Below are 25,195 nucleotides of genomic sequence, written 5' to 3'. Positions count from 1 at the left end.
CCGAGCCTCCTCAGAAGTCTTTGGGACAGAAGTATGTCTCCTCTTGGCACCGCGATTGCCCGTGGTGCACTGGATGTTCAAAGGGAACACCCCCTCAATACATCACACAACTGGTGCTACATGGAGTAAGTGGGTAGCGTTGATTACACAACGGTCCCAAATGGGGAAACCCAGGAATCCTGGAAGAGATTATGGACTGGCCAGAAGGCAGAGATTTTGGAACATTGCCTGAGAAGGTGACTTGTGCCCAAGAAGCACCACCATATAACGAGTTACCAGAAAATGAAAGAGGCTATGCTCTATTTACTGATGGATCCTGCCATGTGGTAGGAAACCATTGGAGGTGGAAAGCTGCTGTGTGGAGTCCCACACAACGAGTCGTTGAGGTTGCTGAAGAAGAGGGCGAGTCAAGTCAATTTGCAGAAGTGAAAGCCATCCAAGTGGCCCTAAAGATTGCTGAATGAGAAAAGTGGCCTGTACTGTATCTCTATACTGACTCCTGAGTGGTGGCTAAAGCCCTGTGGGGGTGGGTCAAGCAATTGAAGAAGACCAATTGGCAATTCAGGGGTAAACCCATCTGGACTGCTGCATTGTGGCAGGACATCGCTGCATGGGTAGAAGGTGCTGAAGGTGCGTCATGTAGATGCTCACATGCCCAAAAGTTGCACCACTGAAGAACATCAGAACAATGAGCAGGTGGATAAGGCTGCCGAGATGGGAAGAGCTCAGGTAGACTTAGACTGGGAGCGGAATTTATAGCCCGATGGGCCCATGAAACATCAGGACATCTAAGAGGAGATGTGACATACAGATGGGCTCGTGATCAAGGGGTGGAACTGGCCATGGAGGCCATCACACAGGTTATTCACAAATGTGAAATGTGTGCTGCAGTCAAGCAGGCCCATGTGAGTAAAATCCCCTTTCAGCAGAGGGCGGTGGCTGGATTTCCAATATTGTGAGGCCTGACAAATTGACTACATTGGACCACTGCCATGAACACGCCAAGGCAAGAGCTACATACTCACCATGGTGGAGGCAACGACTGGCTGGCTGGAAACATACCCTGCAAACCAGGCCACTGCTCGGAACACCATCTTAGGCCTTGAGGGGCACATTCTTTGGCAACGTGGTACCCCAGAGAGAATTGAATCAGACAATGGGACTCACTTTCGAAATAACCTCATCAACTCTTGGGCAAAGAAACATGGCACTGAGTGGATATATCACATCCTTTATCACCCACAAGCCTCTGGGAAGATTGAGAGGTATAATGGGCTGCTGAAGACTATGTTAAGAGCCTTAGGTAATGAGGCATTGTACTGGGTCTGGTTGAGATGGAGTTCATTTCCCCATAGTAGACCTCACAGTGCTGTGCTTTGCATTGGTAGCTAGAAAGGTGTTGAGAACACACCAGTATTTTGGCTACTGCTGAGCACAGCATCAATACTGTAACATTCCTTCCCCAATCAAGGGCAAGATCCTGGGAGGGGACCCAAGTAGTCCAGCTGACCCAAACTAACCAAAGGGGTAGTTGTTTACAATGGTTGCCTGCTGAGAAACTGTCACGCATGCTAAAAGCCCTGCTTCCTGGAATGTGGCCTGGAATATTGCTGTCACAGGTTTGCTTGTTCTAATGAAAAAAAAGGAACTGAGCAGGGAATTTTTTCCTTCCCCCCTGCCCCACTGTGTGGGAGGGATGTTGAATGGGCAGGTTGGTCTTGCCTTGGGTAACTGACTAACAGAAAAGAACTGGCCAGGGACTCCAGACTGATGGCCATCGAAGTCTGTGGGGAGGGGTGAGGAGTTCTCTCCTCTCTTCCCTCCCCTCCCGTCCTCCCCCTCTCTCCTCTTTTGTCCTGTCCCTGTCCCCTCCCCTCTCCCCTCCCTCTCTCCTCTCATCTCCTCCCCTCCCCTCTCCTCTCCTCCCCTCCCCTCCCCTCCCCTCCTCTCTCTCCTCCCCCTCCCTCCCCTCCCTCCTCCCCTCCCCTCTTTTCCCCTCTCCTCCCCCTCCCCCTCACCCTCCCCTCCCTTCCCCACAGTGTCAGATATCATTTTTAGTAATCTAAGAAGTGATAACGTCCCTACGGATCCAAAAGACGTCCCTTGCACAATGGTTATGTGGAGGAAGGTGGTTCAAAGCACCCTTACATCATATTCCAACAGCCTGATAGCAATGTATTACCCGCAAATGGATACTCCAATTGAAGAAGTGATGTCCTCCTGGCTTTGAAACATAGAAGAAACTCTGGGTACTTCCACATCCCCACAGGCCAGCACCTCGGCTCTCAGGGGCAGCCCAAGAGATCCGTCCCCTCCTTCCCCAGTCAGAGGGAAAGGAAACCCCAAGCACAGGCCATGTGGTGAACTCTGGTTCTTTCTGCATGACCAAGGGGAAGACATGAGGAAGTGGGATGGTGAACTCACCTTCAAGCTGGAAGTCCATGTACGTGAACTGAGAGGGAAAAGAGCTGTTAAGAAGGGGTCATCCAGGAAGGCTGTCACTGTAGTTGCTGCAGAGACACAAGTCCATCAGTGATCTCCAAGACATAAGAGGACTGAAATCACTTCCTTTGATCCTGGTGAGGAGACTTGTGGTCTGACATCACAAAGGTCAGACGGCAAATACTCTGACCAGGAACAGGAATTGAGGGTCCCTGCCTTCGACCAGGAGGAGTAAAGGGATGATCAGGTCTACTGGATTGTGTGGATTCAATGGGCTGGCACATCAGATCCACGGATATATAGAACTTTAGTAGATATTGGTGCACAGTGCACACTGATGCTTTTAAGACATAAGAGTGCAGAACCCGTCTGGATCTCTGGAGTGACAAGGGGGAAGCCAGGAGTTGTCTATAATACAGGCTGAAGTAAAGTTAACAGTGGACAAGTGGGAAAAGCATCCCATTGTGACTGGTCCATAGGCCCCTTGTATCCTTGGCATTGACGACCTCAGGAGGGGATACTTCAAAGATCCAAAGGAGTATTCATGAGCTTTTGGTGTAGCTACCATGAATACAATGAAGATCAAACAATTATCTATCCTGCCTGGCCTCTCAGAAGATCTTTTCATTGTGAAATTGCTGCAAGTTGAGGACCAACAAGTGCCAGTTGCCACCAGAACAGTGCACTGGTGGTAATATTGCACCAACCAAGACTCCATAATTCCCATCCATAAGCTCATTGGCCAACTGGAGAGCCAAGGAGTGATCAACAGCACCCACTCACCCTTTTAACAGCCCCATAGGGACAGTGTGAAAGTCCAGTGGAGAATGGAGGCTGACAGTAGACTATCATGGCCTGAATGAAGTCACACTGACTCTGAGTGCTTCCATACCGGACATGTTGGTACTTCAATATGAACTGGAGTCTAAGGCAGCCAAGTGATGCTACAATTGATACCTGTAATGCATTGTTCTCAACCCCTCTGGCAACAGAGTGCAGGCCACAGTTTTCCTGCACTTGTGTCATGGTTTTACTGGTTCTTAGAAACTAAGCAGGAATTTTTCCCTCCCCCCTGCCCACTGCGTGGAGGGGGTGTTAAATGTGCAGTTAAGTAACACAGAAGAAGCTGCTGGTAAGGCCACATTCCTAGTTAATGGCCCTCAGAATATTGTTTATGGGGAAGGGTGAGGAGTTCCTTTTTACTTTTTTTTTCCTCTCGTTTCCTGGGAAAGGGGTGAGAGGAGTTCACGTAGCTACTGAAGCTGGAACAAGGTCGGAGTAGGAACTCGGTTTTGTTCTCAGCCTGGCTGTCAGCTGTGTATTCTACTTGGATTTTCATCAGAGAGGAACTGTTTGGGAGGTTTTCCCCTTCCCCGTTCCCATTTGTTTCTTTCTTGGCAGCAGTTCTTGTGCACATCAAAGGGAGAGGGAAAAAGTATACCGCACAATTCAGCCAGCAGGACAGACTGAGTTCCCATCGGGGAGGACTTCTTTTTGTTGTTTCTCTCCCTCCTCTCTCTCCCCTTTCCCAGTGTGGGGGGGGAGGGAACCCCATTTTTGGTTTCTCCAATACACCCAGGAGGGTGTCTCCCCATGTGGCAATGACCAGTGATTCCACAGTGCCCCCTGATGACTGGCACAGGACACTACAAACTCTGTATCTCTGGTGATACAACAGCGCCCCCTGTTGACTGTGGTTAGAATTGCACCAAAGGGCACAAACTGAACTGTTTACATTTTTTTTCTTTACTTGTTTATTGGTTTGTTTTGAAGGGGATTATTTGTGGGTATAGGAGTATTGTTTGGTTGTTTTACTTGTTTTCTTTCATTGTTTCTGCCAATACACATATATCTTTAAATAAAGGGCTGTTATTTTTCCTTTTTCCACACTTTTTCCCCCCCTTAATTGGAGCCTCTTAATTTCGAATTTCCAATTGCTTATAGGGAGGAGTTTGGGTCTTCCTTGTAACTCATCCTCAACAAAACACCTGTGTCTCATTTAAACTGAGACAGTACCTGCCATCCAGCCAAGGTTAACCCACCACACATAAAAATGCATTTTCCAAATTGTCATTATTGTTTACTGGGAGCGACCTATACTGTTGCATCACTAAAACAGAGTATAATTAATAATAGGAGAATTATACAATTTCAGTCAAAAATGCGAGTTAAAATATTTGTACATTATTTATACTTTCATATATTCAATACTTTTCTGACTACTACTGTGTTCAGGCATGTTTGTCTGCTTGTACCACAGCTAGAATTTGGTTTCAACATTTAAACAGCTTCTTATCTCTAATACAGCAGATTAACAGATTCTCTTACTTCAGTCTGTAAGGTTTTTAGCAGTGTTGCAAAAAAAAAAAAATCATATGGAGATTATTAAATCTCATATACAAATAATGAAAGTGATTAGATACTCCTGGACACATTAAGGGGTTCTGGTGCAGGAGATAAGTGTGAAGGAAACTTTTTTTTTAAATAATGCAAGATGAGTACTGGGAAAGGCTCCTGAGAAAGCATAGAAAGTAATGGTTTATAAAATAAAGACACTGTCTTCTAGAATGGAAGTATAATGGTAGTGCTAACTCAGACAAGCCCAAGAACTGAATGCATGCTGATAGTAAGACTTCTGGAAAACCTTCAGTGATCGAAACAACTGAAAGTCCCCCTGGAGATCATGACAGGCACATTGAAAGTTTTTCACCTGGTACGCAAAAAGGTGGGTTTTTTTCTGAGAAAGGAGGTGAAATTTGATGGCCTTTAACCAGCAGACAGAATAGCCTATAATGCAAATGAAAAACATTAGTTTAACGTTTCGGGATGATGGCTACGGAAATGAGAGCAAGGCCTAAAAGAGGTAACTGAGGTATCTTGCTCTGTTGAGAAAAATACCCCAACACCTGCTCTGCCTGTGCTGCTAAGGAAACCTTCTAAACTCATTCTGTTCTGTTTACTGGACCTAAACTTAAAAAGAATACTAGAAACGCTATACAATCAACCTAGAGGCCATAAATTAAGACAAGGTAGACATTTGAATAGGAGAAATAGGCCTGGAGTCAAGGGTTTTTGCAAGCTTCAGTAACTGGGACGCCAACAGTGGGGAGGTAGAGAGGTCAAAGTGAAGAAGAAGATAAATAGACCCCCGATTTGAGGTTGAAGGCCGGAATGACCACTACCAAGAGAAGAATCTGGAAAGCACCGCCCTAAGTTCTGCCCAGACTCCACCTATTATCAATATACATGATTAGATGTTGTAATCATATGAATATCTATGTTGTAATAATAAATTTAGACTGTATAAATTACCCTGTTTTTGCATTGGTGCTTTTGAGCAAGTTTGTCCAGCGCAAGCTGGCTTGCTCCCAATGTTGAATAAATACCTTGCTGCTTAAAGATAAAAAAAGTCTCTGAGCACATTCCAAGGTTTTTCGGCATCACTACCAAGGATGTTCTTGTCCCACAACTGCATGGAAAATCATGTAACCCAGGCAGTGTAAACAAAAAGCTTCATGAAAATACATGTAAAACTATATAAAAAATTGTTGCATTAAAATTCAAAGTAATTGCATATGAAACCAAACCAAGTTACATTTTTTTCAAAACAAAACAAAATGTTTTCTATAAGTTAGTCAAGTCGAGTCATATTTATGTTGAAAAAAGATATCTCGGGAGAACTACTGTTTATTTCAGTCAGTAATTGACTGTCTTTGAACTTGAAATGCCACCGTAATTTCTATTAGATCTAAATTGGAAAGAGATTCCTGTCCTCTGACACTTAAAAATCTTCCCTATTCTATTGGGATGAAATGAAGAGCTTCTGAGTGAATGTTTTATTTGATTCTATAGAACTATGTTCTATACAGAACTATGAAGAGTTGCCCTTGTTGTATAGCATAAACACTTCATTCTGGTGGCTTTTATTGGCATGTGTAGGAAAGGACCTGCAATTCTTTTAAACCAAATGCAGACTTCCGCATGGACTTTAAAAATTGCCAAAGGAGAAGTTTTAAAAATGTATCTGAGTAATTTTTAATTCAGTATTTTAATTTAAAAGCTGGTATTCTGAAGGCTAGATTTTACACGCTGACTGTATTGTGACTACTCTAATAAGAATTATTCACCTACATTGGTGAGGTTCAGATCTGATAGTTAAAAGATGCTACTTAAACATTTTCCAAAAGAAACACCTCATCTCCTCACCTACCTCTATGATGCAACTTTAAGAATATACTCATAATTTCTTTGCTTCTTTGATAGGCTTAATGATCTCTTTGGAATTCATTTCAATGAGAAGCATTTAAGCTGCAATTTCAGCAAACAGTGAGGCCAACATGAAAATGCTACAGGATATCTATTTAATGGAAAGCAATCTTCATTCAAGCTATAACCAACTACTCTGTGCATCCTGCGATAAAAGTTAATTGTAAGTCATCAATTTTATCTTATTTTTCCAAATGTAATGACTTTTAATATAGACAAATAAACTCCCCCTTCTCATACTAGAGCAGGACCTATTAAATATCCCCCATATTCTTCATATATTTTTAATACTTCATTCATTCATTCCAGTTCTTCCCATCCCACAGTCAATGCATCATCCCATAGCTTCTCGTGATTGTCTCTCCTTCTACCAATTTCTACTTCCCTTCTGTTATCTTCAGGAAGGATTTTGAGGTGCTGGAGCAGGTCCAGAGAAGAGCAACCAGGTTGGTGAAGGGACTTGAGCACAAGTCCTATGAGGAGAGGCTGAGAGAGATGGGGTTGTTTAGCCTGGAGAAGAGGAGGCTCAGGGGTGACCTCATCACTCTCTACAACTACCTGAAAGGAGGTTGTAGCCAGGTGGGGATTAGTCTCTTCTTCCAGGCAACCAGCAGTAGGACAAGAGGGTATGGTCTTAAACTCTGCCAGGGGAGGTTTAGGTTGAATATTAGGAAAAAAGTTTTTACAGAGAGGGTAATCAGGCATTGGAATGTGCTGCCCGGGAGGTGTTGGATTCACCGTCCCTGGGGTTTTTTAAGATGAGACTGGATGTAGCAGTTAGTACCATGGTCTAGTAACCAGAGCAGTGTTGGATCAAGGGTTGGACTTGATGATCTTGGAGGTCTTTTCCAACATGGTTGATTCTATGACTCTATTCTATGATTTATTATATACTCCTCATAAAGCAAGGAAAAATTGGCAAAACACTCCAAGACCCTGACTCTATAAAATTGTTAAGCAACTGAAAATACTATCCATGTATAAGTAGTATCACTGAAGTTAATAACAGCAGAAATAAAGTGCTAGACCTGTAGCTGAGCTCAGTCTGCTGACCAGGAATTGAGAGATGTGGTGGGTATGCATTGATAACCATTGCATATTCACTGATGTCCCAGTTTAAATGAGACAAGGGTCTTTTGCTGAGGATGGATTAGGAGGAAAAGACCCAAACTTCTCTTTCCAAGCAATTATAAATCCAAAATTAAGAGGCTCCAATTGAAGGAAAACAAATTATGGAAAAGGGAAAATAACAGCCCTTTATTAAAAGGTATGTGTGTATTAACAGGAACACGGAAAAAAACCCAAGTAAAATAACTAAGTAATACTCCTATACCCACCAATAATCCCCTTCAAGAACAAAACCGATAAACTGGCAAAAGGAAAATAGTTCAATTTCTTGCACCCTTTGGTGCAGTTCCAACCACAGTCAGCAGGGGACGCCGTCGGGTCACTGGAGATGCACAATTTGTAATGTCCTGTACCATTCACCAGGTGGCGCTGTTGGGTCACTGAAGGTGTAAAAAAAAAAACTTGTAGTATCCTATTGTAGTCACCAGGTGGCGCTGTTGGATCACTGAAGGAGTAGAACTTGTAATGTCCAGTGCCCGTCACCAGGCAGCGCTGTGAGATCCTTGGCTGCCGCCAGGGGTGGGGGGGAAGAAGGGGAAGGAAAACAACAACAATAAAACAGAAAGTTCTCCCAATGGAAGAAAACTCACAAACTTCAGCTGATTAGGGTCTGTTGTAAGTAGAGCTTGCAGCCAGCCAGAGGTGAGCCAAGAGCAGCAGCCAGAACTCCCCTCCGACAGGAAAAAGACAAAGGAACCCGGCAGTGTCTGCAGCCCGCAGCAGCCTCACCCCGGCAGAGAGAGAGAGACCCTCTTCCCCCCCAGCCTCCACCCCCTTCCAGTCACACACCAGCCAACTCCCCCCCTTCGTTGTCAAGGGAACAAATCTCTCGGCTATTACTGGGCCAGGCTAATTCTATTGTTCACCTAATGGGCAATATACAGAGCACACACACACACACACGGTAGAGGGAAGGGAAAGAAAAAAAATTCTTTGCTAAAAATCAGAACTATGACAACTGGGTAGCCAAAACTCAGACAAGTTGCACAACCTGGTGAAAATGATGTGTCTCCTCATCTATTCTATATCATGTTCTGATACAGAAGATGACACTCATTGTATGATTCATCAATCACTTTCTGCGGGCCTAATTAATGTACAGACAAGGAAGAAGGCACATTTACTATCCAATTTTTCATCTACCTAGTTCATAGTCTGATAGTCTGCATTGATTGCATAGTCTGAATAGACTGCTTCCTAGTGAAGTCTCATCAGAAAAACACCGATAGGTGCTTTAGAGAGGTACCCAATACATCTTCTCTTGCCAGTAAATAGTCTCTGTATTTACCAATGCCACCAACTCTGTACTGCATGGTTTTAATATTTTCATTAAAGATTCACATATTTAAGTGCTTTGCAAGATCCAAAATAAATTGTTCAGTATGAAGGAACACATTTTTAAAAATATTTACCTTATTTTTTCAAGAATCCACAGAATCATAGAATCACAGAATCAATTAGGCTGGAAAAGGTCTCTGAGATCATCAAGTCCAACCTATGACTGAACACCACCAGGTCAACTATACCATAGCCCTAAGTGTCACGTCCAGTTGTTTCTTGAACACCTCCAGAGACAGTGACTCCACCACCTCCCTGGGAAGGACATTCCAATGTCTAATCACCCTTTCTGTGAAGAAATTCCTCCTGATGTCCAACCTGAACCTCTACTGGCACAGCTTAAGCACAGTTGTCCTGTTGCTAGTTGCCTGGGAGAAGAGGCCGACTCCCACCTGGCTATAACCTCCTTTCAGGCAGTTTTAGAGGGCAATAAGGTCACCCCTGAGCTTCCTCTTCTCCAGGCTAAACAACCCCAGCTCCCTCAGCTGCTCCTCAGAGGACATGAACTCCAGACCCTTCACCAGCTTCATTGCCCTTCTCTGGACTCGCTCCAGCACCTCAATGTCTTTTGTGAATTGAGGAGCCCAGAACTTGACACAGAACTGGAGGTGCACCCTCACCAGTGCAAAGTACATGGGAAGAATCACTTCCCTAGTTCCGCTGGCCACACTATTTCTGATACAAACCAGGATGCCATTGGCCTTGTTGGCCACCTGTGTAGTGTAGTGGCCTGGCACTTGGTCTTGTTGAACCTCATACCGTTTGTCTCGGCCCATTGATCCAGCCTGTTCAGACCCCTCCAGCAGATCTACACTCCCACCCAACTTGGTGCCATCCGTGAATTTACTAAGGGTACACTCGATCTCCTCATCCAGATCATCAATAAAGATATTAAACAGGACTGGGTCCAACACTGACCCATGGGGGATACCACTAGAGACCGGTCACCAACTGGCTGTGTCACCATTCACCACTCTCTGGGCCCAACCAGTTCTTAACCCACCCAAGAGTGCACCTGTCCAAGACATGAGCTGCCAGGTTCTCCATGAGAGTACCATGGGAGACAATACTGAAGGCTTTACTGAAGTCCAGGTAGCCACATCCACAGCCTTTCTCTCATCCACTAGGCAGGTCACCTGGTCATAAAACAAGATCAGGTTGGTCAAGCAGGACCTGCCTTTCCTAAACCCATGCTGGCTGGGCCTGAGCCCTTGGTTGTCCTGTATGTGCCATGTGATTGCACTCAAGATGATCTGCTCCATAACCTTGCTGGGCACCAAGGTCAGGCTGACAGGTCTGTAGTTCACCAGATCCTCCATCTGGCCCTTCTTGTGGATGGGCATTACATTGACCAACCTCCAGTCATCTGGGACCTCCCTGGTTTGCCAGGACTGATGATAAATGATGGAGAGATGCTTGGTGAGCTCTTCCGCCATCTCCCTCATCACCCTAGGATGAATCCCATCCGGTCCCATAAACTTGTGGGCATCTAAGCAGCACAGCAGGTCAGTAACTACCTGCTCCTGGATTGCAGGGAGTCCATTGTGCTCCCCGTCTCTGTCTATCAGCTCAGGGAGCCAGTTATCTTAAGGATAACCTGTCTTACTGTTGAAAACTGAGGCAAAGGAGGTGTTAAGTACCTCAGCCTTTTCCTCATATTTGATGACTATATTCCCCCCCGGGTGTCCAATAAAGAATGGAGGTTTTCCTTGACTCTCCTTTTGTTAGTAGTGTATTTATAAAAACACTTTTTATTATCCTTTACAGAAGTGGCCACATTAAGTTCTAACTGAGCTTTTGCCTCTCTAATTTTCCTTCTGCATGACCTAACAACATCTTTAAACACTTCGTGAGTTGCTTTCCCCTTTTTCCAAACGTGGTACATCCTCTTTTTTTCCCCTGAGTTCCAGTGAAAACTCCTCGCTCAACCAGGCCAGCTTTATTCCCCACTGGCTCATCTTTCAGCACAAATACAAATTATTCACAGTTTTATTTTTTCTTATTTTAACTTTTCTAATACATTACTTAGACTTCTTTTCTAGATTACTCTTAATGATTCTCAACTGCTAATTTTCTTTTAGTATCATCAGAATAATATACAAAGATTTTTACATTTTCCACAAAAATTTAAAATGTCCCTTGAACCAGTGTCTAAAGATGGCAATAGCTTCAATTTTAATAGCCAGTACAACTTGATGCCATAAGCAGACTGCAAAAAAGTCTACTTCCCTGGTAGAAGAACAATGTAGGGTTTAGCTTGAGCAGTTCAATTTCCATCCTACAGAAACCAATTCCTGAGGTAAAAGTGGAAAGAGAGCCAGGATGTACATGGGCTTTCTCCCTTCTATGGGGTCAAGACACAAAAGAGAGTCCTCCTTGGGCCACCAGTTCTGCAAAGCCATTATTAACTTTTTAATGATCTATGTAACCACTTTTGTAACCAGTCATTTATAGATGTTTCCCTGAACTTAAATATGTATTTCTATTTATTAGAAGTAATTATTATGTAAGTATTTCTATTTATTGTCCCTTCTATACTTTTTAACAGGGGCCTTATCCAAAAGCAAAAACTCAGTGGTATTAGGTATTAATCACAGTAATCTACTTGCTACTTTATATGCTAGAGAATTAAATTTTTCCTCTTGAAATCACATCTTTCCCACAATAAACATGAATTAGTGTCATGGTTTTGCTGGTTCTTAGAAACTAAGAAGGAATTTTTCCCTTCCTCCTGCCCAAAGAGTGCAGGGTTGTTAAGTGGGCAGTTAAGGAGCAAAAAAGAAGCTGCCTTCTACTTAATGGCCTCAGAATCTCCTCTCCTGGGAAACGGGGGTGAGGAGCTCCTTCTTACTTTTTTTCCTCTTGTCTCCGGGGAAATGGGGGGGGGGAGGAGTTCTGGCTGACTGCTGAAGCTGGAACAAGGTTGGAGTGGAAGCCCGGTGGGGTTTTGTTCTCAACCTGGTTGCCAGCTGTGGATTCTGCTTGGATTTTAATCAGAGAGGAACTGTTTTGGGGAGGTTTTTTCCCCTTCGCCGTTCCCATTTGTTTCTTTCTTGGCGGTGGTCCTTGTGCACATCAAGGGGAGAGGGAAGACTGTGCAGCATGGTTCAACCAGCTGAACAGAGTGAGGTTTTCTTCCCATTGGGGAGGACTTTTTTGTTGTTGTTGTTTCTCTCCCTCCTCTCTCTCCCCTTTCCCAGTGTGTGTGGGGGTGGGGAGGGAAACCCTTTTTTGGTTTCTCCAACACACCCTGGAGGGTTTCACCCCACGTGGCAATGACCAGTGATTCCACAGCACCCCCTGCTGACCAGCACAAAGAACTGCAGGCTCTACATTTCCAGTAATCCAACAGTGCCCCCTGGTAACTGGCACAGGACACTACAAGCTCTGCATCTCTGGTGATCCAACAGGGGCCCCTGTTGACTGTGGTTAGAATTGCACCAAAGGGCACAAACTGAACTGTTTACATTTTTTTCTTTGTTTGTTTATTGGTTTGTTTTGAAGGGGATTATTTGTGGGTATAGGAGTATTGTTTGGTTGTTTTACTTGTTTTCTTTCATTGTTTCTGCCAATACACATATATCTTTAAGTAAAGGGCTGTTATTTTTCCTTTTCCCACAATTTTTTTCCCTCAGTTGGAGCCTCTTAATTTCGAATTTCCAATTGCTTATAGGGAGGAGTTTGGGTCTTCCTTGTAACTCATCCTCAGCAAAACACCTGTGTTTCATTTAAACTGAGACAATTAGTTGCTATAAAAGTTTTAGAAGTATAACTGTTTTTAAAGAATCATATTTAGGAGCTATGAATTTTGGTCTTGGAGTTTAGGCAGGAGGGTTATTCACTGATATGTTCACTGTTTCACACTTCATATATTTCAGATCCTTTATAGGAAAAAGTAGCAATTTCAACATCCAAATTTTTACATTGCTTCATCATTTTCTTCTCAAATATGTCAGCTTGCCAAAGCCATATTGCTGATGTCCTTTAAAATTTCATTATGGGTCAGATTTTCATTACTGTTTTAACTACTGTCAGACACTTAGTACCCGACTCCTTTGTTACCATTGTTTTCTGTTTCTGGAGGTATTTATCCCAAACTCCTCATGCAATCCTGACTATGTAAGTATAACCAAGTTTTTGGAGCCTTAGCACTTCAAATGTAGCTGCAGAATTTTTAATCATAAAAAACAATCAAAGACATGAAGGTGAATATCATCTGTACTTTTACAAACCGAATTTTCAAAGGGATCTTGTTTCAGTTGTGAAAAAGAAATGCCATGTGTGTAATCAGTATATACTAACCCCTACTGTAGCTTTTCACTAAAGCAATGGAAACAGATGCTGTAAATAATTTTACACCTGATTTCAAATGGTGTTGTCATAAGCAAAATGAAAAATAAAGATTAGAATTTCACCTTCTGTGTGGTTCATTCATGAGTTCATAGAAAAAACTTGCAGTAATCTGGAGACTGTTTCTGATATTTTATTTTTACGTTGTTTTCATCATAATAAAATTGTACAGCCAACCCACAACCATTAAAATTTTAAGACCAGTCGAGATGCTGCTGTCATTTGCATCAATATAAGTCCAATAGCAGTGTGAAACTCATGGATTATTAGTATCAATATTAACATTTTCATTGCACTTCTGCAGGGTTTGGAAATTCTAAGATTTCTGTTACAGTAATTTTTTTCATACTGAAAATGCCAAGAATGATGAACAATTTGTTTTGAATAAATATTCAAGGCAAGTTAACCTAGAATTTAGCTGTTGTCAAGAGATCTGTTGTTAAGGATGTAGTCAGAGATGATAATGAGTAAGGATAATGATCTAATATCTGCATTTTGAAGCATTTGCTTCTTATTTCTGAACAATGTTTGGAAAGAAGGAAAGCATTATAACAGGGTTCTGCACATCCCTGTGTCAGTCAATATATGCTGCATGTTCTCTTATTTTCCTAATGAACTTATGGCCACTTTTTATTCTATCTGGCATCAAAATCCATCTCAGAATGAAGAACAAAGACAAATACCCCAGAAGACAGCAGATATGAGTTTAGTCAACAACCTTTAGAAAAACCTTCTGAGTAATCCCTGTGCTTTCCACCTGTATTTTCACCAGATTGCAAACTGTGTATTTAAAGATACATGCATTTGGCACTACCAAAATTTACTGGAATGCTGTCTCAATAATGGTCAATGACCTGAAACCTGTCAGATGTTAAAAAATAAAAAAGAAGCATTTGGAAAAAAAAAATTTTCAACATTACAAAAATGTTTTACTCTCTGAACATAAAATACATACTTTTATAAACAACAGATTTACTAAAACACCTGCTCAAAAAAAGAAACTTCTTGCCTCCATTTGTTTTCAACCATAATCCCAATATACCTCTTTTAATAGAAGGTAGATATTAAAGCTGCATTACTTTTATGATCAATGGATCTTACTGTCATATATACTATATATGATGTCCATCCTGAACTTCTCCCTCAGGGAAATTTACATGGGAGCTTGATACAAATAAAAGTGGTAGGATCATGATTTTTTTTTGCTTCTAATTTATTGTAAACATGCAGAAATTTCCATTACAATTTATTGCCCTACTCCCTAGCTTGGATAAAATACTACAACACCAAAAAATTGAAATTAGATATGAAGTACTGAATATGTATGGTCTAACAATGCAATCAATAGTAACAGAAAACTCTTATAATGAAAAATGCACTGCATAAATCCACTTAAAGCAATTGAAAACTACGGACCATACATTATTAGACATAAGAAACAACGGAGGAAACTATGCACAAGGTAAACACTTTAGGAGACTAGCCACCATCACAATTCTACACCTGCAAGTAACTTCATTAAGAAGCAAACATCAGAGCTGTAAGTTTGTTATTAGAAGTGGTCCAATTACATGTCGAAAGACAGTCAAGAAGATGTGATATACTAATATTTAATGAAAGATTCTATTGAGATTTTGAAGCTGAGAATGGCATCAGGGTGGAATTGTTTCTCTGTATTTTATTATGCAGCTTTTCATTCTACCTACAGAGGATGAAAGCCTTACATTCCATTACCATGGAATGAGATACCATGGAATGGTACAAGTAAGCCTATATACTTTAAAAGTTATCAAATAAATATTTCTGTTATGACTACCATGAGTTTGGGCATTAATTTCAACAAACCTAATCTCATATCAGGTAAATAAATTCTGAAATACTCACCATGATTCCAGTGAGTAAACAGACCCCTTTCCCACAGTATGTATTAGGTACCATGTCACCATATCCAATGGATAGAAATGTTATTGAAATCAACCACATTGCTCCAAGGAAGTTGCTTGTAACATCCTGTTGATCGTGGTACCTGAAAAGAAAAAGAAAAGAATTTCTTTATAATGAAAAGTTCTGTTAGATTTTTGTGCTGTCAGAAAGAAATCTCATTAGTTGGTGTGTGATGGATTGACCTTGGCTAACAGCCAAATACCCACCCGCTCACACCTCCCTGCTCAGCAAGCAGAGGACAAAAGAAGTTTGTGTAATGAGAAACAAAAATAAAACCTAAAAATTCAATAAAACCCAATCCCCCATTTTCCAGGTTTAGATTCACTCCTTTAATTATGACTCCTCTACCTGTCCCAAAGCATCGCAGAGTGGATGGGGGTTACAGTCAGTATATATGTACTAGGTCTGGCTAGGATAGAGTTATTTTTTTTCAAAGCAGTTCCTGTGGTGCTGTGTTTTGGATTTCTTACCAAAACAGTACCAATAGCACACTAATATTTTAGGTATTGCTGAACAGTGTTTGCACAGCATCAAAACTTTCTCTGTTTTTCACACTGTTGTTGTCTAAAAGCGGCACTTGAAAGAAATCTCTAAGATTTGTTTGTGAGTTTTAGAAGTCAAGGCATTCTTTATTTGGCCACTGGGTGCATTGGTCATCATTTCGCCAAAATGCACACCGAGGTATCTCCACTACAGCTTTTATGTCAACATTACATGATTATTCATTTTCAGTTCCCGGCATTCCTGTTACATATTCATTACATTTCCCAACACCTATTAGCATATATACATATCCTTATAAGGTTTTGGAGGGGCTTCTTCAGGGGACTTTGGTGGGCTTCTCTGTCTGAAGACCCTATAGTTCTGAATGACCGCCTTATGAACTTGTTCAAGACAATTCACTTGGTTATACAGTAACTAGGTATTGCTTGGCTGGCTGCCTCAGTTCCCCTCCTCATTGTTTCTTTATTTTACTTGGTTAGTTGTTTTAAATCACTTGTCTCATCTATATGTAATTTCTATAGTACATTCCATTTGGTTAGTCCCTTTAAATCACTTGGCTCAACTATATGGAGTTTCTATGGTAAATTCTGTTACAAATACTATCAGTCCTCTTTACATCTCTAAACTTCAACATCACTGTCCTCCCAGTGAATAGGTTGGGGGAGAAGGGGTTGCACAATAGGCTGGGAGGGAACACAACTGGGCAGATGACCTGAACTAACCAAAGAGATATTCTATATCATATAATGTCATGTTCAACAATAAAAGGGAAGAGAATGGACTTTAGGGGGTTATCCATCTTTTTCTCAGGAACTGGTTGGGTATCGATCTACCCACAGGTACATGATTGCTTTTGTATCACTTCTTTATTTTCTTCCCTCTTCTTCCACTTATGAATCACTTATTATTTGTCTGTTTTATCTTGACCTCCAAGTTTTCTTGGTTTTATTCTTCCTTTCCTTTTCCCCTGTCCCACTGTGGAGGAGGAGTGAGCAAGCAACTGTGTGATGCTTATATTCGTCTACCAGGGTTAACTCACAACAACATAACAGTCCCTTTCTGCCACTGCTTCCTTCTCACACTTTTGCCCTGCTCCAGTGTGTGACCTCTCAAATAGCTGATCTGTCATGGTCTCTTCCACGGGTTGCAGGGGAATGTCTGCTCTGGTGCCTGGAGCATCTTCTCTTTCTTTTTCCTCCTTCTCTGACCTTAGTGTTTGCACTGCTGTTTCTCACTCTCTTTTTCTCTTCTCCTCTGCCTGTGCAGTGTTTTCTGCCCTTTCTTAAATATATTTTCATACAGGCACCACCAACTTTGCTGATGAGCTCAGTTTTAGCCTGTGGTGGGTCCATTGCCAACCCAGTTGGAACTGTTATTGCTATTCAAATAGCAGAAACCTCTTGTTTTTTAAGAGAATCTTTTTTATGGGGGCAAAAGTCCTGTTGTTCCTCTGCAGCTGTATAAGACATCAGTCTACTATAGTTGCTCCAGTCTGAAGCATATACCAAAGTCAGAAATGGATGTGTGGACAAGCAGAGAGCAAAGCAGATCTCTGTCTCCTTGTATTAGACACCAGATCAGTTATTATTGGGTCAGAACCAACTTATGGTGAGAGTGTGTGTGTGTGTGTGTGTGTAGGGGGAAGGGATGGGTCGAACCTCATGGAGGTGGGGTGGCATCGTATCTTTCATGGCAGTCCCTGCCACTTGAACTTGTGAGAGCTGGTCCTCTACAAGACTTTGGTGGTAGCTATCTCAACCTATTTCTCCTTCTCCCTTCTTGATCCCTCTGCTTCTCTTTCTTTGCTCCTTTCTTGATGCTTGGGGTGGTTTGGTGCTGGAGGGATTGGATTTTGATTTGAGTGTTGTGGAATTGGTTGGATTTTGCTTTAAGTGTTGTGGATTTATTGGATCTTGATTTAAGTGTCATGGATTAATAGTATATGCTGATTCTATTGTGGTGGAACATTTTTGTCTAGCTTATGTGGTGTCCCTGGTGGTCTAGTGGTAAAGGCGCGGCGCTATCGCCGCCGAGACCTGGGTTCAATTCCCAGTCAGGGCCACTCCCAGGCAGGTGGGGCACGTTAGCCCTTAAAGGCAACCCACCTACATCCTAAGGACCTCGCTGCCACCGTCCAAGCTCGCTTGGCCCTGGCAGATGAACCTTAGGATTAAAGGGTGGGCTCAGTTCCGCGCACACTGTGTCTCACCTAAAAAATCCAATGCGCAGGCTGGAAGGTGTAAAGACCTTCCCCGGATCTTCGCTCGCGAAGACTGGCCATTATTATTATTATATTATTATGTGGTGTCCTTTTGAACTTTGGCCAAGTCCCCTTGTTTGCTCCTCTAAATTAATAAATTAATAAATTAATAAAGAAATTCCTTGGGAACAAGCCCGTGGCTTATTCTCTTGATGCTATCTTGAGATATTAAAGAAAACTATATCTATATATTAAAGTAAAACTCATAGCCAATCCCATGAGCCAGCCAAAGTTTTACATCTTGGCCTAAATTTAAATCTGCAATCAATAATCTAATAATGAACTGTCATGCTGAATTTAACAACCTAGGATTTTCCCTCTTCTTCAACATATTTAAGATAAATAAAACAGTATGCCACTGCATTCCTCGTCATCACAATTTCTTCACATTACAAATAAGAAAACCTCCCTTTTGTATTAAAGTCAACTACTAAATGTAATTTCCTGATGTGCTATTTGTTGTCTTATTTTTATCATTTTACTGGAATGTGTTCGTTTTTTCCTGTAAACAAGCTTAAATGAATAATCTAGTCTTCACATTACATGTATATCAACTGAACTGTGAAGCCATAAAGACACCTTTTAGGTATGAAACTGGCTGTTGCAACCCAATCTGTGAGGAAAAAAGTCCTAGCACTAATGTAGAAGGAATTTTGCTTCCTAGACACAGAGTAGCATTGCAACAGAGACTACCTGCCTGCTACTGCAGCCTTAAGGTTGAAATAACCCCTGATGTTGCTGTGTAGCCTCAGGTTAGTTATCTGTGCTGTTGTTTCCTCAAGGGTATTATTTTAACCAGTCCCCAAATCACTGTCTCACAGTAGGTCACAGAGTGCCACTAGGTAATTAGCTCATAAATCCATGGGAAACCTACTTTCCATCTGTAGTGGTTTAACCCCAGCCAGCAACTAAGCAGCACACAGTGACTTGCTCACTCCTCTACCAGCAGGATTAGGGAGAGAATTGAAAGAGTTGTTGCCTTAAGATCGAGAGCAAAAAAAAACTCCAGGCAAATTTAATATAGAGATAAGATATAGAGCAAGTCTTTAATGAAGGCCTTCTGGCGCAAGGAGTACGAATGGTGCACATGGCCCGTGTCCAGGGGTTCCACAATTTATGGTCCAATCCGAGAACCACCCGCCTCCAGATCTGACCCCAGGCATGTCTCCCTGGAAACTGAGTCAGAGATCCTAAGATCCCTTTCTTCCTCATCTTCCTCTTCTTCACATCACGTACTGTCTTTGGAGCTTCTCCAAGGTTCCGGGCTTGAAGGTTGCTTTGACTATGATGGTATCTTATTGTTCAGGCCTGGGATGCAAATGTTCTTTAACAGAATGAAGGCCTGTCTTGAAAGGGAGCCTAAACAAGCTTAAAGAATTTAGAAAATTCAATATGAAATGGGGGATAGGGTTTGGTGAGTGTTTAACTACTATTCTAAAGTGTGACAGACTATATAGCTATATTAAAAATATATATTTACTACACAGCTACTTTAAAATCTATAAAAAACTAAAAATCCTAAAAATTCAAAAGCATCAGAGTAAAAGTGAAAAAAACCTTCTTGGACTGAGATAAAGAGAGGTTAATAAGTAAAGTAAAAGCTGTGCACACAAGCAAAGCAAAACAAGGCATTCATTCACTGTTTCCCATGGGCAGGCAGGTGTTCAGCCATCTCCAGGAGAGCAGGGCCCCATCATGCGTTATGGTTACTTGGGAAGACAAATGCCATAACTTCCTCCTTCTTCCCGTCACTTTCTGTACTGAGCATGATGTCATATGGTCTGGAATATCTCTTTGGTCTGAAAAGCAGAAAAGGCCTTGATGCTGTACAAGCACTACTCAGCAATAACAAAAACATGATGGGGAGGGGAGTCTTTTCAAAGAAGACATTGCTCAGGGACTGGCTGGGCATCAGTCTGCTGGTGAAAGGTGATGACTGCCTGCCTTTGCATCACTTGTTTGGGTTTGCTGTTTTTTTCATCTTTCATTTTAAACTGTTTTTATCTTGACTATGCTGTTGCTGGTCATGATGTTTACTTGTTTGCTCTCAGAGATGGTCTATTTGGCCCCTCAACTGCTCCTTGGAGTGCTCCCTCTCCTGCTGTACATAAAATTCTAGAGCTTGTTTGTAATGGCTGCTTTAGGCTTTAGCCATTTGCTGTGCTGTTTATCACTTGGTTGTGTTTTTCCTGGGATGTGCCTTGTATCATCATGTCCTTTCTGAGATTCCCTTTCCAGGTCTCACTTTCTTGCTCACTCCCCTTTTTCCTTCAGTCTCTCACCCTTGCTTGCTCACTAGTCATATTCATATATCTGTAGAAAGACTTTTTGTTATCCCTAACAGAAGTGGCAAGATTGAGTTCAAATTTTGCCTTCGTCTCTGATTTTCTTTCTACATGACCTATTTACATTCCTAAACTCTTCATGAATAGCCAGCCCTTTTTTCCATAATCGATAGGCTCTCTTTTTTCCCCTAATTTGCTTCAAAATCTCCCTGTTCAGCCAGATCGGTCATCTTCCCCACTGGCTTGCCTTTCAGCAGACTGGAACAGCCTGCTCCTGTGTGGTCAGGACTTCCTTCTTGAAGCATGTCCATCCCTCCTGGACCTCTTTGTTTTCAAGGGTTGTTTCCCAGGATACGCTCTGAACCGGCCTTCTGAATAGGCTGAAATCTGCCCTCTTGAAGTCCAGTGTAGAGGTTTTATTGATGGCCCTCCTTGCATCCCTGAGTATTGAGAACTCTATTATTTCATGGTCACTGTGCCCCAGATGGCCTCCAACCACCACATCTCCCACCAGCCCCTCTCTGTGAACAGAAGGTCTAGCAGGGCCCCACCTCTGGTAGGCTCATTTACCAGCTGGAGTAGGAAATTATCCTCTATACATTCTAGGAATCTCCTAGACTGCCTCTTCTCCACTGTGTGGAGTTCCCAGCAGACATCCGGCAGGTTAAAGTCACCCACAAGAACAAGGGCTGTCGATTTTGAGACATCCGCCAGCTGCCTGTAGAATAATTCCTCATCCTCATCATCCTGGTTGGGTGGTCTGCAACACACTCCCACCAGGATATCAGCCTTGTTGGCCTTCCACCTGATTCTGATCCACAGGCACTCAACCTTATTGTTACTGACTTCAAGTTTTACAGAGTCAAGAGACTCTCTAACATACAGAGACCACCCCCCCACCTCTCCTACCTTGCCTGTCCCTTCTGAAGAGCTTGTAGCCATCCATGGCAGCACTCCAGTCATGCGAGTCATCCCACTACGTTTCCGTGATGGCGACTGCATCATAGCTTTCCTGCTGCACGATGGCTTCCAGCTCCTCCTGTTTGTTGCCCATGCTGCGTGCATTAGTGTACATGCACTTCAGCTGGGCTGCTGGTTTCACTCTTAATCCGAGTTTCCCACCCTTAGGCTCATCTCTGGAGAGCCTAGATTCAATCCCTTCCCCCTTCAAACCTAGTTTAAAGCCCTCCTGATCAGCCCTGCCAACTTACGGGCTATAGTCCTTTTGCCCTTGCTAGATAGATGAAGCCCTTCTGATTTGAGGAGACTAGGTACCATGGAATTTGCCCCATGGTCAAAAAAACCCAAATTATGCTGGTGGAACCAATCCTTTAGCCACCTGTTGATGAGATGGACTTTCCTACTCCTCTCCTCATTCATCCCTCCTACTGCAGGAACTGAGGCAAACATATCCACCCATTGCAGCACTCCAGTAGTGTGAGTTATCCCACCATGTTTCTGTGATTACAACTATATTGTAGTTTTACTGATGTACAATGGCTCCCCACTGTTCTGTTTGTTCTCCATGCTGCTTGCATTGATGTAGATGCACTTCACTTGAGCTATTGATCCTGCCACGTTTTTGGAAAGAAGCCCTAATTCCTAATGTGATTGTTCTCAGGTGCTTCCATTGTTTCTAATACATCAACAACACTTGCATCTTTGCTGCCCTGTGGATCTCCATCCCCTACTCTCATTAAGGTAGTTAATGTGCTGTGGGCATTAGTATAGGGACTTTTCCATCTGGTCTAGTGGAAGGTGTCCCTGCCCATGGCAGAGGGAGTTGAACTAGATGATCTTTAAGGTCCCTTCTAATCAAAACCATTCTATGATTCTATTATTTCCATTGTGCTTCAGTGTACTCAGCACATCATGGAGGAGGCTGAAGGACCTCACTAGCACACTGTCCCTCAAACATTGGCATGCTGCCCCCAGCCTTATCTCTAGCGAGCCTGGTTTTGTCCCTTTCCCCCTTTAAATCTATTTAAATCTATTTCAATGAGCCCTGCTAACCGTTGTGCAAAAATTCTTTTCCCCTTTTGAGAAATGTGTACCCCATCTGTCTCCAGCAGGCCTTGTGTTATGTAGACCAACTTGTGATAAAAAACCCCAATATTCTGTTGATGAAACCAGTCACAGACCCAGGTATTGATCAGCTGGGTCATCCTGTTTCTTCCAGCATCATTCCCTACAACTGGAAGGATAGAGGAAAAACCTACTTGTGCTCCCGATCCCTTAGCAAGTTGTCCCAAGGCCCTGAAGTCTCTCTTGATTGCCCTTGGACTTCTTATTGCAACTTTGGTGCCTCCTATGTGAAAAAACGATAATGGATAATTATCCAAGGGCTGTACCAGCATAGGAAGTTTTCTCATAGCATGTTTAACCCAGGCCCCAGGGAGGCAGAAGACTTCCACAAGAAATGGGTCAGGTTGGCATATTGGGCCTTCTGTTCCCCACAGAAGAGAGTCTCCTATGGCAATAAGCTATCTTTTTTACTTAATGGAAGTGGTTCTGACCAACATAACCTTGGTGACACCCCCAGCCTAGATGGACCATCATCCTCATCATTGTTCAGTTACACTTGCAGACCCTCATATTTATTGTACAAAGGCACCTGGAAAAGTGAGGTAGTCACAGAGAAGATGCACCTGCTGAATCAGGCAGGAACTTGTCACCATTCCCCCCATCCCTTAAATCACACTGCATTCTGTCAGGTGGATAGGGAATTTTAGGAGTTCATATGCACACAAGTAACCCCAGGTACCAAGCCATGGCTAAGGTATTAAAGAAAAAGTTTATTCCAAAGTTGAAAACCCTAAAATACACTGCTAAAAATCACAGTGGGTGGAAAGAGTGCATGCAGCCTGTACCCTGAGTGCTTTTACATCAACACCTTTCATGTGTGCATAACTTCAAGGTTGTGTTCTCCCCTTGTTCTTTTATGGGCTTTTCTGTCTCCCAACAGGGGCCCCACAGCATGTTTGTGAGAAAGTGTTATCGCTACACAGGAATCTTACTTTTCAAAAGACAGGCAGAGAAATATATACAGTGCTATTCATGAAGAAAGAATCTTCTCCCATGCCAGGTGTAGTGGGTTTCTATGGCTAGGTTTTGGTAGCGGGGGGGAGGGGGCGGCTGCAGGGGTGGCTTCTGTTAGAAGCTGTTAGAAGCTTCCCCTGCCCTATGGAGCCAATGACAGCCGGATCCAGGACAGGTTTCCTGCCACTGGCCAAGGCCAAGCCAATCAGGAGTAATAGTAATAGTAACACCTCTGTGATAACATATTTAAGAACAGAAGGTTATTGCGCAGAAAAGAATTCCAACCAGGGAAGAGCAGAGTGAGAACATGGGAACAACAATGCAGACACCAAGGTCAGTGCAGAAGGAGGGGGAGGAGGTGCTCCAGGCACTGGAGCTGAGGCCCCTGCAGCCCGTGGTGAAGACCATGGTGGAGCAGGCTGTCCCCCTGCAGTCCATGGAGGACCATCGGGGTGCAGACACCCACCTGTAGCCCATGGAGGAGCCCATGCTGGAGCAGGTGGATGCATGAAGGAAGCTGTGACCCCATGGGAGGCCCAGGATGGAGCAGGGTCCTGCTGGAGACCTGCAGCCCATGGAGAGGGAAGCCCACGCTGGAGCAGGATTTTCTCAGGTAGGACTTGTGGCCGCTGTGGGGGACCCACTGGTACAGCTCATTCGTAGGACTGCACCCCATGGAGGAGTGACCCACGTTACAGCAGTTTGGGAAGAACTGTTGCCCAAGAGATGGACTCATGCCGGACAGATCCATCAAGGACTATCTCCCATGGGAGGGACCCCATGGGAGCAGGGGAAGGACTCCTCTCCCTGAGCAGAGGTAGAAACAACAACAACAACCCTGTCCCCCTGCACAACTGGGGGGGAGGAGGGAAAACATGGAAGGAAGGAGGGCTGGGGGTAAGGTATTTTTAAGACTGTTTTATTTCTCACTCTTTGGCTCTTATCCTGTTAGTAATAAATTTAAGTACTATCCCCACTTTGAGTCTGTTTTGCCCATTATGGTGATCAGTAACTGACCTCTCCCAGCTGTTAGCTCAGCTCATGAATCCTTGGCTGTTTTTTTCTCTCTCCTCTGTCCAGTTGCAGAGGGAAAGTGAGAGTGGCTTTAGTGGGTACCTGGCATCTGGCCAGGGTCAACCCACTATACCAGGCCTTTCACAGCAGCAAAAACTTCCTTGAGTGAAAATTCTTTATCCTCCTCGAGTAAATCTTCTGCATATAATTTTTGGTCCCTACGCGAATCCTCTGTATCATGTGTTCTGTCTGCCTGACAGGTCTGTCCCAGGGAAGGTAGGGTGCAGTTCCAGGAGTTGATCTCCTTCTCAGACTCCCTGATTCTCCTCAGCATACTCACCTCATTACAGAGCTCTGCCACTGAGCTGAGTCCCTTTACCTGAGCACATGTCCCACAGGTTTACTCACTGCAACCATCCAGTGCTGGCATAAGAGAGTGGAGGGTCATAACACATGATCTCACTCATTCTTACTTCCTTTCTTGTGCTCACTTCCTCACTTTTTTGCTTTCTCATTTTCTCATGCTTGCTTCTGCATCCTCTTTTGCTCTCTCCAACACTCCCATGCATGCTGTCTTGTGCTTACTTAAGCTCTTTTCTGCTCTCCCTTCTCTCTCTCTCTTTAG

The 25,195-nt window shown here is 43.1% G+C and overlaps 1 long non-coding RNA gene across 1 annotated transcript; it reads right to left on the bottom strand.

Moving 5' to 3' along the window:
- Positions 1–2,083: 2,083 nt before the first annotated feature.
- Positions 2,084–22,826, bottom strand: LOC126638594 (uncharacterized). The gene is made up of 3 exons (XR_007628642.1): positions 22,737–22,826; positions 15,409–15,550; positions 2,084–2,510 (listed from the first exon to the last, which is right to left on the bottom strand). It is a non-coding gene; the product is annotated as an uncharacterized LOC126638594 (long non-coding RNA).
- Between the last annotated feature and the right edge of the window lie 2,369 nt (positions 22,827–25,195).

Source organism: Myiozetetes cayanensis, unplaced genomic scaffold, assembly GCF_022539395.1.
Source record: "Myiozetetes cayanensis isolate MyiCay16 unplaced genomic scaffold, myiCay2020 scf174, whole genome shotgun sequence".
NCBI classification, from domain to species: Eukaryota; Metazoa; Chordata; class Aves; order Passeriformes; family Tyrannidae; genus Myiozetetes; species Myiozetetes cayanensis.
This window is presented reverse-complemented; position numbering and strand designations above follow the sequence as displayed.